At 44.7% G+C, this 14,337-nt stretch overlaps 1 pseudogene; it reads left to right on the top strand.

Moving 5' to 3' along the window:
• The first annotated feature begins 13,016 nt into the window (after positions 1-13,016).
• On the top strand, positions 13,017-13,717 carry LOC102908479 (large ribosomal subunit protein eL15 pseudogene; annotated as a pseudogene).
• Positions 13,718-14,337: the final 620 nt, after the last annotated feature.

Consider the following 14,337-nt stretch of genomic DNA (forward strand, 5'->3'; position numbering starts at 1 on the left):
TGTATCTGCTCACAGTCGGATACAGGGGGACTCGGTGGGAACAGCCAAGGAGGAGGCCCCGAGGGTCCTTCCCAGCTTCACAGACAGGCGAGGTATCGTGTTTGCCTTCCAAGGCTTGGTTTCTTCATCCACGCTTCCTGATTATCTGTGACAAACCGTGGGAGAGCCCGGGGCCCACCGCTTCTCGCTGAGGACGTTGCTAAGGGCTTAGTCATCCGAGGAGCCTTGGCCCATTTGCGCAATAACTTCAACAAAGAATGGATCCACGCCAGCCCCTTCTTCGGGGCTGCTGACTCTGTCATCTCGGAAAGCCACAGCAAGCAGTTTTGAGTCAGAGCAAAGAGCCAGAAACATGGGCGGCGACCGGCAGGGTGCACGGGGCTACAGTTCCCGAAGGGCCTGGCACCGCTCAGACCTTTGCTGCCGTCATGCCTAGATATTTGGCTGGCTTCCTCAGGTTCGCAGGGAAAGGCTCCTTTCTGTTAATTGGCTTGGCAAATACTTCTTGGCTGGTGTTCAGAGATGATTGTAAGAAGTGTGTGGAGAAGTCAGATGTGGACCCCAGAGTGGCTCCGGAAGTTTCCCAAAGGCCTCAGGAATGGGCAGAAAGGGTGTGCAGGGCTCGGGTGGGTGAGTTCTGGCCCAAAGACCTGGGAGTAGACAAGCTGAGGGTGGAGTCACGAATCCGTGCCCCCCACGACCCAGCCCTAGGCAGCAGGCCGTTTGTGAACGGACCTGAGCCTTTGGGTGCCTGCTGGAGAACTCCGTGCTGGAGAGAACCCTGCCTCCCTGCTGAGGCCATCGGTTATCAGTTGTAAAATTTCCAGAAATCTCGTGTCAACACCTCATTGGAAGCACACCTAAACCGGAATACAGGCCCGAGGAAAGACTCACAACTGGTTATCAGCAAAATGCAAATCAAAAAAACCGGTGGGACAGCTATCAAAACCAAACAAAATTACCAGAGCTGAGGAGGAGGCAGAGAAACGGGAACCCAGACCGTAGCCTGGTTACGGGAACCGTGAGCTCTCTTGGTTGGAACGTCAAATGACCCAGCTGCTACGGAAAAGTGTCCCTGTTCAAAATAAAACGCAGGGTAGCATTATCTGGGGGTCCAACAATTCTACTTTTGGATCCATACTCAAAAGAGTAAAAAAAAAACCAAACAGATTTGAAGATATATTTGTCTACCCCTTTTCTTTATTTTTATTTTTTATTTATATATCTTTGTGTATATTCCCACAGAGGCCAGAAGAGGGGGTCACCTCGGGAGCTGGAGTTACTAATGGTCGTGGTGTGTGTGTGTGTGTATGTGTCCACTGTGGAATATTATTCAGCCTTAAAAAGGAAAGGGATTCCAACACATGCTGTAACTTGAGGACATTATGTTAAGTGAAATAAGCCAGTCACAGAAGGACAAATACCACACAATTCTTTTTAAACAGGCCGCTACAGTACTAAAATTCACAAAGACACAAAGTAGATAGTGGTTGCCAGAGGCTTGGGGGAGCAAGGAGGAGAATTAGAGTTTCAGTTTGGGCAGATGAAAAAGTTCTGGAAACAGGAACAGCAATGCATGCATTTAATACCCCTGAATTAGAGATAAAAACGGCAACCCAACACTTCTGTATTAATGAATCTTACAGCCGTAGCAAAAACGTAAGAAGGAAAAACAGCTTTAGTGAACATGACCCAAACTCTTAGCCCCAGTGTGGCCTCGGGCTGCTGGCGGGTCCCCTCTGCTGTGCCTCCGCGCTGGTCCACTGGCTGTGCCCACTTCCTGTGCAGCCCACTCGGCAATGTCTCAGCCGTTGGGCGCTTGGAGGTTTGAGTCCCGGGTCTGCTTCTCACTGGCCGTGGAGGTCGGCGGGTCAGGGGTGAAAAGGGCTTTGTCACCAACTGTGGTTCCCACACGGAGGTCTCAAGAGCTACTGACCCTGAGTGTCTCAGCCCAGCGGCCTTGGATTCACTGTCCTGCAACTTCTGGTGTGCTGTGTGATGCCAAAGCCCCGCTCCCCAGCGGATGGTACCCACGATGGGAAGTAGTGTTCCACTGTGAGGCCACAAGGCTTTTGCTAGGAAAATTTAGCTCATTCACATGAAGTTTATGCTTGTCATTTTGTTTTTTGTGTTTTGTCTTTTTCATTCCTCAGTTCCTGTCTTACCATCCTATTTATGTTGAACAAATCCATGTAGTGAAGCGTTTCAACTAGACTATTTGTTTCCAGCTTTTTGAAAAAAAGATTATACTACTGTTTGCTATAGCTATTATATATATTGTTTTTGTTTTTGTTTTTTGAGACAGGGTTTCTCCATGTAGCTTTGTGCCTTTTCCTGGAACTCACTTGGTAGTCCAGGCTGGCCTCGAACTCACAGAGATCTGCCTGCCTCTGCCTCCCAAGTGCTGGGATTAAAGGCGTGCGCCACCACCGCCTGGCCAAATATATATATTTTTAAAGTTATCATAACTGATTTCCAGTTAGTAGTGATTTTATTCCTCTAAAATGTATTAATTCCATTCCAGGATACATCCATTCTCTCCCAGTCTTTATATTAATGTTTTATGTATTACATTTCCATATGTTTGTATCTGTCAGCTTTCTTCACTGTGATGAGATCCCTGAGACAGACTCACTTAGAAAGAAAAGAAGGTTTGCTTAGTTCACAGTTGGGTGGTTTACAGCTCAATACTGACGAGCCCTGGAGCCTCTGGTGAGGATGATGGATGACATCATGTTATGAAAGAGCAAGGTCACATCTTAAAAGGGAGGTAAGGAGGGAGGGGCAGATTTTATATACATATATATATATATATCATACATGTATATGTATATATGTGTATTATACATGAAATTACATATAATTTTTTAAAAAAGGGTCTGGAGAGATGGCTCAGTGGTATGCCTTCTCAGAAGGTAATATATATATATATATATATATATATATATATATATATATATATATATATATTTTAGTAACATATATTATTAAGTATAGAGAATAATGCCTTCTTAGAAGGTAATATATATTATTTTAATATATTTTTATAAATTATATATAAATATTTGTTTATTATATATTTAAAGAGAATATTTTATAACTTTTTATATTTTATAATAATACATGTGTATATATATATGATATATATATGTATATATATATATATATATATATATATATATAGAGAGAGAGAGAGACAGAGAGACAGAGAGACAGAGAGAGAAAGACAGACAGAGACAGAGAGAGAGAGACAGAGAATAAAGCCCTTGTGGCTAGAGAGAACACTAGCTGCTCTCCCAGAGGACCTGGGTTCAATTCCCAGCTCTCAGATGTTGGTTCACAACCATTTGTAATTCCTATTCCAAAAGACTTTGTGGTGGTTTGAATAGGAATGGCCACCATAGTGCTTGGTCTCAGGGAGTACTACTACATGAGAACGATTAGGAGGTGTGGCCTCGCTGGAGGAAGTGTGTCACTTGGGGTGGGCTTTTGGCTTTCACAAGCTCAAGCCTGGCCCAGTGTCTCTCTTCCTGCTGTCTGCGGATCCAGATGTAGAACTGTCAGGTACTTCTCTAGCACCTTGTCTTTCTGTGTGTGGCCATGCTTCCCACCATGATGATAATAGACTAAACCTTTGAAACTGAAAGCAAACCCCCTGTTAAATATTTTCTTTTATACGAGTTGCCATGGTCATGGTGTCTCTTCACAGCAACAAAACAGTAACCAAGTCAGACCTTCTTCTGGCCTCTGCTAGCACTAGGCACACATGTGATACATAGGCATACATTCAGACAAAACACTCATACACATAAATGTTATATATATAATTAGTTTAGATACTAAAAATAATTATATATATCACCTTCTGAGAAGGCATACCATTGAGCCACCTCTCCAGCCCTCTTTTAAAAAAATGTGTTTTTGTTTTGCAACAGGGTTTGTGTAGCTCTGGCTGCCCTGGAGCTCCCTATGTAGACCAGGCTAGCCTTGAACTCACAAAGATATACTTCACCTGCTCTGCTTCTTGAATGCTAAGATTAAAGGCCTGTGCCATTACACTTGGCTTTTAAAAATATTTTTCTATCCCTTTCTTTCCTTTCCTTAGGGAACTGCGCACGTGTGTCCCGGGATGTTTCTCATTGTCCCAGTCACCTCAGAAGCTCTGTTCCCTTTTCTTTAGTATTTTCAGGATTTTGTCTCTTCCTCGTGTTGGGAAATTTCTACTGCTCTATCTTTACATGATTTCTGTTGTCTCAGTGTCCTTTAGGAATGAACTAGTTGAATTTTCATTTTCAGTATTAGGCTTTTAACTGTAAAATTTCCAGTGGTTCTCTTTGTGGTCTCTGTTTTCTACTGAAGTTGTCTTTTTATTGAATGCTCTTTTTCACATCTCTCTTTAAATGTTTTTGCCATTATTTTCTTAGCTCTTTGTATACATGTATAGCAGCTGTTTAGAAGGCTGCTGAGTCCAACATTTGGGCCCACATTCACCATAATCAAGATAATGGATACAATGAGTGTTCCATGTGCCCCATGACCCTTTGCAGGCCACTTCCCAACTGCCACTACCACCTGCCCCTTCAAAGCCAGCATCCTCTCTGCCACTGTAGACTGGTTACATCTTCTGTGCTTTTACATAAGTGGAACCAGGTTGAACCAGCCAGTGCACATTATTTTTGGTCTTCTTTTATATAATATCATTTTTTTTAGATATTTTCATGTGTCTTTCCACCTAAGTATTTCATAAAAATAGCATGTACACAAGTGTTAATCCCACTGGTCAAGAATAAGACCACTACCACAATTTAAAGCAAGCTTTAATTAAATACTTGCTGTGGAATGATCTGTATGTCAAATTGCTCTGATTGGTCAATAAATAAAACACTGATTGGCCAGTGGCTAGGCAGGAAGTATAGGTGGGACTAACAGAGAGGAGAAAAGAAAGAACAGGAAGGCAGAAGGAGTCACTGCCAGCCACTGCCATGACAAGCAGCATGTGAAGATGCCGGTAAGCCACGAGCCACGTGGCAAGGTATAGATTTATGGAAATGGATTAATTTAAGATATAAGAACAGTTAGCAAGAAGCCTGCCACGGCCATACAGTTTGTAAGCAATATAAGTCTCTGTGTTTACTTGGTTGGGTCTGAGCGGCTGTGGGACTGGAGGGTGACAAAGATTTGTCCTGACTGTGGGCAAGGCAGGAAAACTCAAGTTACAAATACTGGCCAGGTTGATGGGCTCTCTGGCCAGGTTCATCTCTGGTTTCCCAGAAAATGGCCCAGAGTCATGTTTTGCCGTGGCTTAAGAAGGCCAAACCCACAATTTACATTTCCCATCAGGTCCAATCAGGGCAAGCATACATCCTGATGTATTTCCTGTTCGTGAACCACCTGCCCACATGTGATCAAGCACATCTGGTGTAGTTGGGTCAAACAAACTTGCTTATGGGAGTGAAAACACATGGTTTGTTATCTCCCATAAACAATAACCTCCAGCATCTATTATTAAGTGCTGTTATTAAAATGTGATAGCTGAGGCCAGGCGGTGGTGGCACACACCTTTAATCCCAGCACTCAGGAGGCAAAGGCAGATGGATCTCTGTGAGCTCAAGGCCAGCCTGGTCTACAGAGTGAGATCCAGGACAGGCACCAAAACAACACAGAGAAACCCTGTCTTGAAAAAACAAACCAAAACCAAAACAAAACAAAAAAAGTGATAGCTGCCCAGGTGTGGTGGCACATGTCTTTAATTACAGAGTTCAGGAGACAGGGACTGGAAGTTCTCTGTTAGTTCCAGGCCTGCCTGGCCTTTAGTTAGAGAAGAGGACCTTGTCTCATTTTGACTTTTCCCTTCCACCTGAGGACAGTTTGTAGGCAGAGTTTTCCTGTCCTGCAGCCGATCTCAAATAAACACACTGAGGCTTATATTACTTACAAATGCTCAGCCCATAGCTCAGGCTTGTTATTAGCTAATTCTTACATTTAAATTAACCCATATTTCTTATTTACCCTCTGCCACGTGTATGGTGATATTTTATTTGTGCTGAAATGTGATTTTATTTGTATGTTAATAAATAAAGTTGCCTGGGGTTCAGAACTAATAGCGAGCCATTTTGCAGAAGTCTGGCAGTGGCAGCACACGCGCTTAATCCAATCACATGGCAGGCAGAGTCTGTGTGTTCAAAGACACAGCCAGCTTGGTGACAACAGCCCTTAATCCAAGTACCAACCATAGAGACCTGGAGGTCTGTATAGACAGGCAGTGAGAAAGAAGGCATGTGGTTGGGTTTACAACCAATGAGAAGGCAGAACAGAAAGTCAATAAAAAGACAGACACACAGGAAGTAGGTCTCTTTCTCCGGGGAAGCATGACAGCAACAGCGGAGGGGTAAAAAGGTGGTCTTAGCTCTTGGCTGCTGCTTGATTCCTGGGCTTTTAACTCTGCATTTGGCTCTGTGTTTCTTATTTAATAAGACCGTTCAGAATTACATCTACACACGTGGCTCATGGCTTGTTACCTCATTTTCTACATGTCCTGCTTCCTCTGCATCTGGCTGGCGTCTCTCTGACTCCACCCTTCTTCCCAGCATTCTGAGTTTGGCTCTTTCATCTAACCTTCTCCTGTTCAGCTACTGGCCAGTCAGCTTCTTTATTACAGCAATCACAGTGAAACATATTCACAGTGTAAAGGGATAATCCACAGCAACAGTTGAGTCGATGCACTTTTATCGTTTGTTTGTTTATGCTTTAAATTATTTTGTGTGTCTGTGTGTCTGGGTGTTCTGGCTGCGTGTATGTCTGTGCACCATTCTTCTACACTGCCCAAGGAGGACAGAAGATCCTTGCATCCCCTGAGACTGGGGTTACAGATCCTTGCAAGCAACCATGTGGGTGTTGGGAGTTGAACTTGGGTCCTCTGGAAGGGCAGCTGGTTTCCTTAACTCTCCAGACCCCAGAAGTGCTTTTTAAATATTCAAATATTTCGCTTTCAGAATTTTGTTGTTGGCTGCAAATTTAACTCCAACATGACTTGAGAGCTCATACTGTGTAATTTCTACTTTTATCAAAAAAATTTTCTTGAGACAGGGTTTTACTATGTAGGTTTGTCTGGCCTGGAACTTGCTATGTAGCTCAAGCTGGCCTCACACTCACATAGATTCACCTGCCTCTGCCTCCTGGGATAAAAGTCATGTGCCACTACCCCCAGATTGTAAATTGGTTAAAGTGTGTTTTGTGACCTGGTATGTGATCTACCTTGCTTAATGAGTATGATCTTGAAAGGGATGTGTTTTGCTGTTGGATGAAGTAATTCTATGGCTTATCCCTTAATTCCTCTTTCTATATAATGTAATTCTATGTAATTCTAAAAAGTAACTCTATGACTTATCTCTTAGTTCCTCTTTCTATATAATGGCTATTAGGGCAGAACATGTTCCTGAGGCATGATAAGAGATAAAAGGTAGATGATAATGCATTGTGTAAAATATCTAGATGTTATTTGAATCTTAGAAGGTCTTTTAATAAAAAAAACAGAGTCAGATATCAGTGTGAAAGCTGAAAGATCAGAGAACAGCCAGCCACTAGTTCTTACCTCTACAAAATCCTCAGCCTAAAAAGAGTGAGTTCCTGTTTCCTCACGCCTTATATACATTTCTCTGCCCTGCCATATCACTTCCTGGGATTAAAGACATGTGTCCTTCCCAAGCAAAGGCATGAGATCTCAAGTGCTGGGATCAAGGGTGTGTGTCACCACTGTCTGACCTCTATGTCTAATCTAGTGGCTGGCTCTGTCCTCTGATCCCCAGGCAAGTTTATTAGGGTACACGATATATCACCTCACCTAGATAAAGCACTTTATACAAAATGAGATGTCACGAGAGACAAATGCTGCGCTGTCCCACAAAGGGCATGTTCTAGAAGCAAAGAAACAGTAGTTTGTAGAGTCCAGAGGGCAGGGTGGGGAACACCCGGAGATACTGGCCAACGAGGACAATGCTTCTGTTAGACAGGACAAGGACGTTCTGGAGGTCTATTGTGCATGCGCGAGCGCGCGCGCGCGCGCACACGCACACACACACACACACACACACACACAGTTTCTCTGTGTAAGTCCTGGCTGTCCTGGAATACCCTTTGTGGACCAGGCTGGCCTCAAACTCACAGAGACGTCTGCCTCTGCCTCCAGAGTGCTGGGATTAAAGGCATGCACCACCATCGCCCAGCTGCATAGCATATATTTTATATTTGAAAATTGTGAGATGTTCTTACTCATTCTGCCCTCAGCCTAAGTATATATGTGAGGTCATGAATATGTTAATTAGCTGAATGTAATAATTTTACAGTATATATATTATAGATATAACATATATAAATATATATCAGCATCACGGTAAATATGATTAATGTTATATCTTGATAAAATTGGAGAAAATTAAAACTAAGTAAAATACCCAAATTATTAGATTTTAAGCTTCATATTTAATATTTCATTTTCAAAATTTGAGTTGGGGAAGCAACAATATGGTTAAAAGAGCTGCTTTTACACAGAGCTCTGCATTTGGACCCAAATGTAGTCCTAGTTACTAGCAAGATGCCTTCAGTACAGTCTTTAGTCATCATGTGGAATGGCTTCTGCTGCTGGTGCAGACTTCTGCCCTAAGACACCTACCTGGAGGTGTCTGCTGTGGACAGGTAAAGAAAGGGTCCCACCTAGGAGTTTAGAAATGTGTCTAGGGCTCCCTGATGGGGAGATTTCACTTTAGGGGCACAAGGCTAAGATACTCCATCCACTCTACAGAAAAGAGCACTCTGCTCCAGGACACCAACAAGAGAAAAGTCTTGTCTTGCCCTAGACAGCGTATCAGTTGTTAGGAAGAATGTGGTAGTGGGATATAACAAGAGATACCTATTAGGTCACCGTCCCAGTGGCTCCTGTTCCCTAAATTTCTTGCACATAGAGACACTGGAGAAATCTTTTGTTCTAACATGTGGCCTTTGCTCCTGGCTCTTGAGACCATTGAGATTTCCTGAGTGATAACACTCCGAGCAGAGCTTCTAACCCCTTGGAATTTCCTGGGTGATAGGAGCAGCCTTTGTTCCAGAGCAGTGGCTCTGGGTGGACTCCTGCACAGCCCCAGGGTGGGGTCTGCTTGCCAGGGAAATCAATTAATTCGAAGACTGGGACTTCCAGCCAAATCCCAGATACACACTGCTGGATACTGGAGGGAGATAGAGGATGAATTGCTTACCAGTGTCCACTGATTAGGGGCTTTGTAATGAAACTTCCATGAAAACCCAGAAGACACACACACGCTGGGGGTGAAGCCTTGACTTTAATCTCCAGATCCCCAGCACTGCATAAATGGTGCATGTCGGCACACACCTGAGGTCCCAGTACTCAGGAGATGGGGCAGAAGTATCACCCTCTGCTGCATACTGAGTTGGAGGCCAGCATGGGATAGGATACACGAGACCTTGTCTCAGAAAACTAGAGCAGCTGGATGTGGTGGTGCATGCCTTTAATCCCAGAATCTGGGGGGCAGAGTGCAGAGAGGGCAGGGTCTGAAAGTCTGCTGAGTAAGTGGAGGCACCTGGAGGCCTGTGCCTCTTACGACTACATGGATGCAGCACATCCCAACCTTCCCACAAGCCTCACTCACTCAGCATCTCTTCATCTTCATCTGGCTGCTATTCTATACCCTTTGTGATGTTCCTTTTTCCCTTCCTTCCTTCCTTCCTTCCTTCCTTCCTTCCTTCCTTCCTTCCTTCCTTCCTTCTTTCCTCTTCCTTCCTTTTTTTTTTTTTTTTTTTTTTATTTTGAGACACGGTTTCTCTGTGTAGCCTGACTGTCCTGGAACTTGCTCTGTAGTCCAGGCTAGCCCTGAAATCACAGAGATCCACCTGCCTCTGCCTCCCCAGTGCTGAGACTAAAGGCCTGTGCCACCCCATCTGGGTTGTTGATGACGTTCTTTATAAGTGGATTCAACACGTGTGCTAGGAGCTTCCCTAGCAAACCCACGGAGGGGACAGTGGAAGCCACATGTCTGCATCTGAGCCGGTTGATCAGAAGCCTAAGTGATCAAGCCACTGGCATCTGAAGTAGAAGCAGTTTTGGGGCTGGTGTCCTGAATCTGTGGGACTTGACACTGTCTGCCGGTAGACAATCTCAGAATGGATGAATGGCCAGCAAGAGTCTACTGGAGAACTGATTGTGTGGGACCCACCACCTCCCATCTGAAGTACTGTGTTGGATAGTGTGTGGACAAACACTGGGTTTTTCCTTATTATATCTTTATAGGGCATCTCTTATGTTTATTCCCTTTACCTTTCTTCCCATCTCCTTACCAGTAAACTGCAGACAACCACCTTCACCTGTCAGGATGGGTCTGCAGATTTAAGAAGACAGGGCCTGGTGCACAGGAAGTACTTAATTAGGGGTTTTCATGGAGGTGAGTTCAAGATTACTGTCGTGTAACTTTATTACAGACACACAATCTGATACGGTTGATTCAAGATGCTTGCTGAAGCACCCCACAACACACTTTCAAGCCAAGGTACAGTGTTGTCTTAGCAGTGAAGCTTTCCTGGAAAGCCAGGCCATGTATTAAGGTGTGTGACCACCGTCTGAAGGGGGTTCCGCACAGACTATAGCTGAAATGAAAGCATTCTAATGTGGAAGCTGACAATAATGTGGTTTCCTTGGTCCACACTGACTTTCTTTATGCTCTAATTTCAAGACACTGGAGATAAGCATAACCTAGATGACAGAGTGCTGGACAGGCTCGTGAGGCATCCTCTGCCAGTGGGGATTTGATTGCTAAATACAGGGATGCTCGGACTGAGGGTGAGGCTGAGCAGTTGACCACAGCCTTGGCTTCTACTTCTCTACCCCCTCAAACAAACAAACAAAGGAGTTGCCCTCCTTGGGATGTTGCAGGACCTCCTGAAGAGCATCAGGATGCTAGAGCCGATGTAAGGAGGAGGCATTCCACTGGACATGCTCAGGAGTCGCCACCCTTGTGTGTGTCACTTTAGTGAATTACTGTCGAATAAGAGAGTGGTTCACCACCCTCCATGTTCATCAGTGATATTTTTAGTTAGAATACAATTAAAAGTTTCCATTCACAGATATTTGGAAAGTTGAAATGTCAGCTGACTCCTTAGAGTTCTTGGCTACCCATACAGCCCAGGGTAAAGCTAGATAATTGGTTCCTAATGGTTGACAATCAGCCTGCTGGACCTAGTCAGAGAAGCAATCACTGTGTATAGGGCGACCCCTGCTGTTCACAGGGCAGAAGCAGGAAAGAGAACCAAGTCGGGGACCATATGGAGCAGTGGTTTTCAACCTTCCTAACACTGCCACACTTTCACACAGTTCCTCATGTTGTGGTGACCCCAACCATAAAAAATTGTTTTCGTTGCTACAGTAGTAATTTTGCTACTGTTATGAATCATAATGTGAACATCTGTGTTTTCCGTTGGTCCTTGGCTACCTCTGTGATACGGTCATTCAACTCCAAGGGGGTTGTGACCCCCAGGTTGAGAAACACTGAATGGAGGCTCTCACCTCAAACTGCAAAGAATCATGCTTGAAGGCCGAGAGATGGCTCCGTGGGTGTCGGTGCTTTGCTGAGTTCAGTTCATATGGTGGGGGAGAGAACTTACTCCTCCTGCAAGTTGTCCTCTGACCACCACGCAAAACAAATAAATAAATGAATGTGTGAGCGTGGGAGAGGAGCAAGAGAGACCCTACTTGCTCAAAGTTACATGTTATAGTTCAGAAGCTGAGACCCAGAGGTGAACCCAAAGAAGTCAAATGTTCTGTCTGCTTTCTCTCAAATAGTTCAGTCTTGGAGGAGAAGCAGCTGCATGCCCTGATGTGGACCTTCTTTGAGTGTCTTTCACCTTCGTATAAATTAGCAAGCACATCATAAATCCACTCTGCCTGTGTCTCTGAAAATTTTTAAATAAGTATTTGTGTGTTGCCGTGGTCTGTGGAGGTCAGAGGACAACTTGTGGGAGTCAGTTCTCCTCCTCTACCATGTGGTCCGGTGGATCAACTCAGGTCATCAGGCTTGGCAGCAAGTGCCTCTACACAACGAACCATCTTGTTCCAACTTTTCTTGTTAGGCATGAGTGTGCACGTGTGTGTGTGTGTGTGTGTGTGTGTGTGTGTGTGTGTGTGTGTGTGTATGAATATGAATGCTGAAGCTGGAGATTAACATTGGGTAGCTTCCTTGATCATTTTCCACCTTGTGTACACGGGCAAGGTCTTTCAGTTAACACGAGGCTGGCTCATTCAGCCAGCCTAGCCAGCCAGCCTGTTCCATAGATCTCCTGTCTCCATCTCCTGAATGCTGGGGTTACAGGTGGCCGCGATGCCTGCCTGGCTTTTATGTGGATACTGCGGCTCTGAGCTCAGACCTTTGTGCTTGCACAGTGTCTTAGTTTGGGTTTTTATTGCTGTGAAAAGACACCATGACCACAGCAACTCTTATAAAGAAAACATTTCATTGGGGGGTGGCTCACTTACAGTTCAGAGGTTCACTCCATTATTATCATGGTGGGGAGCATGACAACATGCAGGCAGACATGGTGCTGGAGCTGAGAGTCCTACATCTTGTAGGCAACAGGAAGTAGACTCACAGTCACACTGAGGGAACCTTCAGCAAAAGAGACCTCAAAGCCCGCCCCCACAGTGACACACTTCCTCCAACAAGGCCACACCTCCTAATAGTGCCATTTCGCTGGCGGCCATTTTCTTTCAAACCACCACAAACAGCCAGCACTTTTCCCACTGAGCCAGCCCCCTAGTCCTGAAAAAAATCTATTATTACAAAAAGTTATTATCAGCCAGGCAGTGGTGGCTCATGCCTTTAATCCCAGCACTCAGGTGGATCTCTGAGTTTGAGGCCAGCCTGGTCTAGAGAGTGAGTTCCAGGATAGTCAAGGCTACACAGAGAAACCCTGTCTCATAAAACCAAAAAAAATTTTTTAAAAAGTTATTATTGTTCTTTTCCTGTGGCGGCAGCCATCAGGTGAGCCAAGATGGGTGCGTACAAATACATCCAGGAGCTATGGAGGAAGAAGCAGTCGGACGTGATGTGCTTTCTCCTGAGGGTCCGCTGCTGGCAGTACCGCCAGCTCTCGGCGCTGCACAGGGCTCCCCGCCCCACCCGGCCTGACAAAGCGCGGAGGCTGGGATACAAGGCCAAGCAAGGTTATGTCATATACAGGATTCGTGTCCGCCGTGGTGGCCGCAAACGCCCAGTTCCTAAGGGTGCAACTTATGGCAAGCCTGTCCATCATGGTGTTAACCAGCTAAAGTTTGCCCGAAGCCTTCAGTCTGTTGCTGAGGAGAGAGCTGGACGCCATTGTGGGGCTTTGAGAGTCCTGAATTCTTACTGGGTCGGCGAAGATTCCACATATAAACTTTTTGAGGTTATCCTCATTGATCCATTCCATAAAGCTATCCAAAGAAACCCTGACACCCAATGGATCACCAAACCAGTCCACAAGCACAGAGAGATGCGTGGGCTGACATCTGCTGGCCGTAAGAGCCGTGGCCTTGGAAAGAGCCACAAGTTCCACCACACTGGTGGCTCTCGCCGTGCAGCCTGGAGAAGGCACAATACTCTGCAGCTCCACCGTTACCGCTAATACACGTAATGTTTGTAAAATTCATACCAATAAACAATTTAGGACCGTCAAAAAAAAAGTTATTATCAAAGAGAGCACTCTCCCATTTAACTCTAACTACTCATTTCCACTTGCCTCTGGCCACAATTATGAAATTTGTGCTTAAAATAAAATGTGAGTTAGATATAAAAAAAGAGATATTAAACTACCAAAAGGGATTCGGTTCTAAAAAATGCCATCAGAGAAGTAAAATAAAATAGAGGAACATTTCATATAGGAGCCGGGAATGTGACAACTCACCCTAACCCTGGGCTGGGGTCTGTACTAGAAAGTAGAGGATCTTACAAAACACACTGTCAGGTCAATTGTGAAAACGGAATATTGGATTAGGCTCGGTAAAGGTATCATCAGTATTCAAGCTTCTGCCCTTGATTGCTGTGGTCATACAATAAAATTCTTATTTTTAGGAAATACTTAGTTGATGCATATGTACACCATAGGGGTGCACAAACTTACCCTCAAGCAGTTCAGGGAGAAGCGTGGTTGTGTGTGTGTGGAGAGACAGTGAAAGGAGAGTCGAGAGAGCTGGTCCACCTGAGCACAGATGGAAGGCTCCGGGGCAGGCACTGTACGGGTTCTCTGTTCCACTTTGTAAGTTTTTGTTAAGCTTGAAATTACTTCCAAAGAAATGATCTAAAG

The sequence above is a fragment of the Peromyscus maniculatus genome, chromosome 4 (genome assembly GCF_049852395.1).
Source record: "Peromyscus maniculatus bairdii isolate BWxNUB_F1_BW_parent chromosome 4, HU_Pman_BW_mat_3.1, whole genome shotgun sequence".
Classification (NCBI taxonomy): domain Eukaryota; kingdom Metazoa; phylum Chordata; class Mammalia; order Rodentia; family Cricetidae; genus Peromyscus; species Peromyscus maniculatus.